The sequence below is a fragment of the Miscanthus floridulus genome, chromosome 4, assembly GCF_019320115.1.
Source record: "Miscanthus floridulus cultivar M001 chromosome 4, ASM1932011v1, whole genome shotgun sequence".
NCBI classification, from domain to species: domain Eukaryota; kingdom Viridiplantae; phylum Streptophyta; class Magnoliopsida; order Poales; family Poaceae; genus Miscanthus; species Miscanthus floridulus.
Window position 1 is genome coordinate 98342905 of NC_089583.1, and position 8948 is coordinate 98351852.

At 39.0% G+C, this 8948-nt stretch overlaps 1 non-coding gene and 1 pseudogene across 1 annotated transcript; one reads left to right on the top strand and one right to left on the bottom strand.

Annotated features, from left to right (window-relative positions):
* The first annotated feature begins 1396 nt into the window (after positions 1-1396).
* TRNAT-CGU (transfer RNA threonine (anticodon CGU)) lies at positions 1397-1468 on the top strand. Its single transcript has one exon. It is a non-coding gene; the product is annotated as a tRNA-Thr (tRNA).
* A 104-nt stretch (positions 1469-1572) lies between these two features.
* LOC136548889 (uncharacterized) lies at positions 1573-8944 on the bottom strand (annotated as a pseudogene).
* Between the last annotated feature and the right edge of the window lie 4 nt (positions 8945-8948).

The window sequence follows — 8948 nt, forward strand, 5'->3', positions numbered from 1 at the left end:
ACGGTTTTGAATGTTCCAGTGCCTGGACCAGACGATTTTGTACTTGGGGATCAAAATTAGACCGACATAATAGTTGAGGGGCCAAAAGTGGACTTAATCCAATTGTCAAACTCAACAAAGTCTGCAAAGTACCAAACAATTGTATTCGACGATTCGTCGTTGGTGCGTGCAGAAAATGATCACATCAAGATGCTCAAGTACTCCCTCTGTCTCTAAATAACTATCGCCGTTAATGTACGCGTCGTAAGTTTAATTCGATTTATAGAAAATACGTGTAATATTTGTATCTCCAAATAAATTTATTAAAAAACAAGATTCAAATATCTTACCAATAATACTAATTATGTATCATAAATATTAATATTTTTAATATATATTTAGTCAAAGTTGTTTATCGGAATACGAAAACGATATATATTTAGGTACATAGAAAGTACATCGCACCAACACGCCACGAAGATGAGCCTGACAGCGTGCACGCACTTATCATTCCTCTCCCTCTTGCTGCCGTCATGCGCATTCCAGGACAAGCTCGTCGTCGGCAAGCCGCCCCCCCACCCCACCCCCCCCGTGATGTCAGGCTTCTTCCCCCCTCCAACTCCACACCAGCGAAGCTGTACCTCGGGATTTGTGTACATGTAGTACTCGATCCGTCCAGAAAAAAAATACAATTATGAGATCTGTGCTAATCAAAGTATCTCAAGTTTGATCAAATTTATAATAAATATTAATATTTATATCTCTAAAAAAATTATTATGAAAACATATTATATGACTAATCTAATGATAATAATTTTGCAACAGAAATGTTAGTATTTTTTTAATATAATTTTGGCCATTGTATTTTTTTTTGGACGGATGGAGTACAAGTACATTTACATAATTAAGCACGTTTGTGCTGATGAATAATATCCCTACTAGTCTACGGGAGCTGCAGAGTGTAATGGATCATGCATGGCCTTATGCACGAGGTCCGTTAGCTCGTCAACGGTGGCGACCACGATCATAGGACCGGCACGATGCATCTCTTGGAGTGTGACTGTGTACGTAGACAGTGGACACAAGCGTTGCCTTTGAGAAATTATTGGCATGAACTCGTCATATTTGGAGAAAAGGCAAATGCTGAATGACGTGGCATCACGTGGCTTTTCTCCAGCTTCTGCACCGCACCCAGCGTTCTCGCTCGGGTTGGGCAGGCGTATCTTGACAAGTCTTTGACCAATGATTTCTTGATTTCTTAGTATGATATTTTTAAATCATATATAGGTGTATATGTTCGAATAAGAATCTAATAACGTCAAAGTTTGTGTTACAAAAAAAAACTATTGTATGAATGTATAATTGTCTGTCAGAGATATCCATTGTAAATGCATTATATTTTCATGTAACAAAAAGTGCTTCCGTAGCATAGTGGTAGTGCGTTCGCTTCGTAAGCGAAAGGTCGCGAGTTCGATCCTCGCCGGGAGCTCTTTTTGTTTTATTTTATGTTTTTGTTCACTGTATTAGGTTAGTCCTTTGCCTCGGCGTGATGAGCATTTTGGGTGCTCAGTCACGGATGCGAAATTTCAGAACGCAAAAACTGTTCTAATAGACAATGGGACGCATCAAGAACTGTAAATGGATATACACACACACATCAACATCCTAGATTCCTACTGCCAGGCCATGCGTTTTACACCCCACTTCAGCTCAGGGAACTTCTCTAATCCATGTGGATGTTTGAAACTATGAATCTCCATGGCGACGTGACATCTGCGTCTCCTCCCCGCATGCCATGTCTCACAGAACAAAGTTCTTCCCAATGCTTCACGGCAAAGATCACCATTGTCTCATGAGCTCTACATCAAATTATGTACCAGTTGTAGATCTGTTCGAGGCAGGTAACCTAAACTGCTCCACAGAAAATCCAAGGGCAGAAAAATTGGAGTATTGTCAATTATACTCTGATGAGAAGTCTACTGTGTTGATGCAACATGAGGATCATGCGAACCTGATTAGACTTGAAATTCTGGGAAAGTGATCACAAGCAGAACGGCAAAAGATAACAGCAGTGGCAGCAGGCAACTGACCTTAGACCTTGAGTTCAGCGCCACAGGATCCTTCTTTAATGGCTTATATGCAAAGGACTCAAGGTCGATCACCGATGGCGATGGAGGGGAGATGGAGTTACTAGCATCTCTCCGAGTTCTTGAAATCTTCATATGAAAGTAGATAGACCCATTATGTTTTTCTAGTTTTCTAAGTGTATCCCATCATATTAGTCCTACAACAGATTAACACCCATACCTGTCCCTTTGATGGCTCAGACTGGACATCCAAACGATCACTGAACAAGAGCACCTTCATTTGAAGAGGCAGCAATTAAGCTAAGGTAACAGTAGCAGTAATAAACTACAAATATGCATCCAGATAAGCAAACTACCTTTTCCACCAATTGTTGATTTAGCTTATCAGTTGCAAGAACTTGCACGCCGAGGACCATAGCACATTTGTTTTCAGAAGAGCAGAAAGTACAAGTCATTGCATTGTACACACATCCATCCTTTGCAGACCAAACATGGCCCTGGTTTCTGAATTTGCCAAATATATTTTGGTTGAGTGAAGAAGCTTCGCACTCCACTACTTGTACCTCTGCTGGTGTTGATGCCGAAAAATCATCCTCCAGAAAGCCAGCAGCTGACAGCCCATGTCTCAAAAGATATGCCAAGTACAATTTCGACGAAGAAGATTGTGTACAAGTAACAAAAAACCCATCTTCTTCTAACCCAAGAGCTGTTTTGCATCTAATGCAACTTATAAGAAGTTTCTTCTGCATAGACTTCTTTGCTGAAACCTCTTCTGGCTTGTAATTTCTTTCAAGCTTGACATTTTCACACCTGGACAATCCTATATTTTTACAACACAATTCAGAATTTATATTCACATCCCCAGGCATAGCAGAACCAGTGTGGCAGAATGATTTGCTTGGAGAACTAGAACGCATTGTGTAAGTACAACAGCTCATTGGGGAGCTCAACCTTCGCTTTTTCTCGCAGTGAGAATTTACACTTCTGTTGATCAAAGACTCATGACAGTCTTTGTCGGTGGTTCTTTCAGGAGTAGCTGCTAGTGTGGACAGAGAAGAAATATTTCTATTTGTTGAAAAAAGCGAAATGGGCATGTCTACAATCTGATCTCCATTGTTGATCCGTACTGAGGTGTTTACCTCAGAATAGTTGCTGGGACTAGCTATTGGAGTCGCTGCAGAAGTTTCCTCAACAAGAGTAGGTTGCCGTGACCTGTCTTTTAATGGATTTAAGATAGTGATCTCTGCATACCTGTGCATGTGAAGACACCTATTTAAAGAAAAACAAATGATGATACAATAGTAGGAAAAAGAATGCCTGAAAAATGTTAAAATTACCGAGGTTTAAAACCATCATCCTCCAAATTTATAACTTCTGTTTTGACTCCATAATTTGCTCCAGTATTGGCTACACCTTCGAAATCAGATTGAATTTTGCAGGGAGGTATGACATTGGAAGACTTTCAGGTGATGAAGAGTTTTCTTTCTTTACTAAAACAGAAGATCTCAAAGAGATTTTCGATACTTCTGGCGATGTATAACACATACACATAACTTTTTGGTCTACCACCACACCATCAGTGTTTGGAACTCTCTGACTAAGACATTCAGTCTTTACCTTCTGATTACATTGTGATACTGAGTGGTTTGAGGAACTCAATTCTGGCCACGGCAACTTTCTTTTATCATCACTGAGAGATTGAGGTGCTTCACTATCCAACTTAACCTTGGGGAAGATGCCACAATCTTTTATTTTTATTTTTTCCTGAAGCGGTACCCAACTCCGCCTATGTTGTCTCAACATAGCAGGTCCCAAGCCCTGGTAAAGGAGGAGGGTTGTGATAGGCGTGACGAGCCAACGTTAAATCTAGCCATTCTAATGGAGATGAAACCCGAAAGAAGAAGAAAAGCTTGTCCAACACCGGTTGAGATGGTTTGGACATGTCCAATGGAGACCTCCAGAGACACCGGTGCGTAGTGGAATCCTAAGTCAGGATAGTAACGTGAAGAGAGGCAGAGGAAGACCGAAGTTGACTTGGGTAGAGGCAATAAAAGGACACTTGAAAGGATGTAATATACCCAAAGACTTAGCCTTAGATAGGAGTGCTTGGAAGACAGCTATTCACGTGCCTGAACCTTGATTGCTTCTGCTGGGTTTCAACTCTAGCCTACCCCAACTTGTCTGGGACTTAAAGGCTTTGTTGTTGTTGTTGTTGTTGTTGTTGTTGTTGTTGTTGTTGTTGTTGCCTGAAGCGGTACCATGCATTTAGAGAAGCCCAACCACATTTAGAAAATCAAATGTGTAAAAAGAGCAATACCTCAGCATTCTGAAAGAACTTTTGCAACTCAGCCATTGTCTCCTGGAAGCTATCATACTTCTTGATTGCATTCCGAAGCCATTTGGAGATGTAGGCAACATTTCTGCCTTCCTGATATCGCTCATCTGTGCACCATATACATGGGAATTAAAAATGAAAACCACACACTCTATTTTCTAAAAAGAGGAGCACTAAACCATTTCACTTCTAAACAGTTATATCAATAAAATACCAAAACTTTACGTATCAAATTTTCTCTCTAGACATGCAAATGGTTGGGAGTGGATAACTGAATAACATACCAATCAGAATTATGCCTCCATAGTCAGATTTATGACGAATGCAATGACCTACAGAAGACAAGGACAACAGTTAGCCATTGCCAATAGCTTAGCCACAGGCGATGCCTGACAGGTAAGTCAATAGCTAAATACCTGCAGCTTGATTTAAAGCACGAAATGCCTGATGACAGTACCATTCACTCCCACTCAACAAATGCTTTGATGATTTGTATGAATCATTATATCTCTTTTTCAGCTTTACTTGAACATCATTTCTGATCCATGTTGAATCAATGTTAGTATCTAAACAAAGAAAAACACATTGGATTTATTTACTAAAACAGAAAAAAAAGGAAACAAACTTACATATTTGGAAAAGGAATTCCAACAATGACCTTATGTCAGAACAGGTATACCAATCATGCTACATGCCAGTAGGGCCAAGTGTTTGATCCTGAACTTTCTAGAGCATACAATTTAATATCAAAAAGGGAAACAAAGGATACCACAACTCTAGCATTGTCATCAGCGAAGTCAATCCCTTCAGATACCTAGAAATAAAATCAGGAGCCAGCAAAACATAAGCTAATGGTAGCTGGCATACGCACAACATTATGCATAAGAAATTTAAAGTAGGGTTTAAACATGTACATAAATTAATATAAACATTTAGTAATAAAATAGCACCTTCCCACGGCAAACTGCAAGAAGAGCAGCTCCTGCTTTCGCTGATTCCTGTGACGATTTTTTGTCACTCGATTCTTCACTATTTGTTTTGAACCACCTCTGGCTTTCTTGACAGGAGCCTTACCAAGGATTGCATCATAGTACCCTTTTAAAACAGGATCGAGTTCCTCACTACTTCCCTTAGGCTCTGAAACAAATAAGTTTTGAATAAAGAACACAGAAAATTGAACATGGCATAATACTGTCTTCTATAATTAGTGAAATGGCATTTTGAAATGCTTCAAAAGATCTTACCAACAAACACATGTTTTTGAGCATTAAGCCGTGCCCATTGACCTGTCTGAGACCAGCGCACTTGCAATTTGTCCAACAACTTGTAGCTAGGAAAAAACACTAGAGCACCACCAGGCACAATTCTGCATATTTCCTCTAGTGAAGCTCCAAGTTCATCCTATGTCAAAACGGGGGGAAAAAAAACACTGTAAAAATAGAATAATATTTTTAAATTAGGGTTCCTAACATATATATAATTCAATGAAAAGTTACCTGGAAAGATGAATTGTCCGCAGTTTTATAGCTAGCATTCAATATTTGCCTTGTTGGACCAGACGATAGCACAGCTGCAAAAACCTGCAAAGCCAAGATAGACTTAAAAAAATGCAAGTAATAGCTACTGTTTGGCATAGGTTATATTTGCTAATGTTCTTCTAACCACAAAAGGTTCATAACTCCATATCCAGGTCCTAAACAAACTAAGGGTTAGAGCTCATTAGGAAAATTATTTTCTTTGCTGGCAGTATGAAGGGCGGGCCTGGTGCAAGCGGTAGAGTCTTACCGCCTATGACCGGAAGGTCCCGAGTTCGAGTCGCGGTCTCCTCGCATTGCACAGGCGAGGGTAAGGCTTGCCACTAACACCCTTCCCTAAACCCCGCACAGCGCGGGAGCTCTCTGCACTGGGGTACGCTGGCAGTATGAGGGACAAATTAACCAGTCTTTAAACTGATGAAAATGAGAATCAATTCACAAGTCTTTAGAGAGGCTACAAATTACCATAAGGACAGCAAGGCTAATCAGGCCAGGTCCTGGTGGGGGTCGAGCAGTGCCCCCGCGCTGGGCCCTCGGATCCTTGGGGCCCTCCCAGGAATCTAAAGGCAGCGTTGGTTTGGCTGTCAGGCACGTTGCCGGTTTAATTTGCGACACGTTCAACCTTGTGGCATCGTTTCACTTAATGCTCAAGTTGTAGCCTATACTTGTATAATCTCAGCTTCTATACATGTGCTTGTGCAACATGACGTGATCCACGTGACTTTGTCAATAGACTATTAATTCCTACTTCCTCTGTCCCACATTATAAGACGTTTTGGCAATTCTATATTCATACCTTTTACTATGTATCTAGACATAATATATCTAGGTGCATAGCAAAAGTTATGAATCTAAAAAAGCTAAAATGTCTTATAATTTGAAACGTAGTACCTTTTATCGTTTACTCAGTCTCACTATTTGTTACTTCATCCATCCTAAAATAAGTACATACCCTATTAATCAAGGAGTCAAATATTTTTAAGTTTGATCAAATATATATACACAATAATACTAATATTTATTATGTGCAATAAGCATTATTACATTAGTTGTGCATTATATATTTATAATAAACTATTTTAAGATACAAATATTGATATTATTTATAGTTAAATTTAAAAGAGTTTGACTCTCTGAGAAGCGTGATGTGTGTTTATTTTAAGACAGAATGAGAATATGTTAAATACCAAACTAAAACACCGTGATCGATCCCCTGCACGTACAGATTGGCGCACAAAATTACATAATCATTTTTTACCTGTAAATATTAAATTGCTTGATAATTTTAGATGTGTTTATTGGTAACATTTCATATGCATATTTTTCCCTTTATTTCAATTTTTAAGGGGCCTTCGTCTTTGATTTCGCTCTAGGCCCTCAAACCCTCAGGACCGGCCCTGAGGCTAATAAACCAGCTCTAAACATAATTTTCGAGTTCAAATTGTGATATATATATATAGTAGTGCATATCAAGTTCAAGCCATGCATATTATCTCAATAATGTAATTTTACTAAAGCACTTCATGTAATTACATATTGGTACATTGGCATGCCAAAATATGCCATCAGATAAAGCTTGCAGATACAAATTACACCTCTCTTCTTTCCCTTTAGGTGAGATAGGAAATCCTCACTTCCAATGGTGAGTTCAAATACTTTATGCACAGATTTTGCATTGTACAAAAGTGAACTAGTGTCTATTTGCAGCAAAAAAAATCGTATCCCGGTTTTGACCAATTACTCTGTCACCAAATAAATATTTTGAATTTCAGAATCAAGAAACACAGTATTATCTTGATCCCTCTACTCAACGCCCAATAATACAAATCCATCACCATGCGGTTATGACATGATACAGCGGACAACTAGCAACATACGTACCTGAAAATCAGCATTAATTACATGAGGAGCTTCCATGCAAGCCTCAAACTGGACACCAAGTTCAGATGTAAAAGAACCCATTGGTGAAAGTGTTCTGCAGATACATGTAGTTTCAGTCTTTCAGAGCTGTAAATTATCTGACACTGGAGAGACTTAGCAAGGCAATTTATAAGAACCTCAAAAGTTGCATAACATAATGACTTTTTAGTTACCTATATCAGTTGGACCATGTGCCTACCAGGTACTGAAAACATTTTTTATATCTATATATCTTATAATCCTAAACCCTACTAGACTTCTATCTTGACATGCAAGCCATCTACATCAGCAGCCTGACTTCTATCTCGGTCCAAAAAAAGCCTTACGTAGGGCCGTTACTGACAGTCACTGCCTATTTGGTCCCCTCTCCCAAGAACAAAAGAAATGAAATGTTCAGTTATACAGTTCCAAACCAATGTGCAGTTCAAAGAATTGACATATTCAGACTAGCTACCGGCAGCATGTCTAGTTCCTCTTCCATGTTTTTTTGTCCTTCTAAATTTCACATTCACCATCTATTAGATATCTGCTGCTTAACAGGGCCATTTTACCAGCTTATTGATAAGCGAGAAAAGGACCATCCAGACTTACCCAGAAGTCAGAATTACCGAAAGTGTTCGATCTGCAATTTCTTGAAAAACAACAGCAGGATTGAGACACCACAAACTCATTGTGCATCTTGAAGAAATTTCATCATTGCCTGTAAATGGTTCATATGATGAAATTACACAAATTGCTCCTTGAATTTAAAAATGGAATAGAGCTTGTTGGATATCCAAGCATATACACAACTTTATCACATTAAATCAGCAACCAAGTTCTTGACTTCAAGAACAGTACCAGTGTACCACTAATGGTTCAATTGCAGGATCTAAGCTGTAAGATCTAGAGGATTGAATATATTCACAAATGTTCTGTTATTCTACTTCCATGTTAAACAGGAAAAACTTATAACAGGAACTATGCTTTTTTCTAAAGGATAAACAAGCTTGCTACCCTTCCTTTTTTAACAAAACGCTGCAAAGCAAGCTGATAATCACACGAATTACACCCTTTCTGACCAAAAAAGTAACCTCAACGAAGAGAATAGAC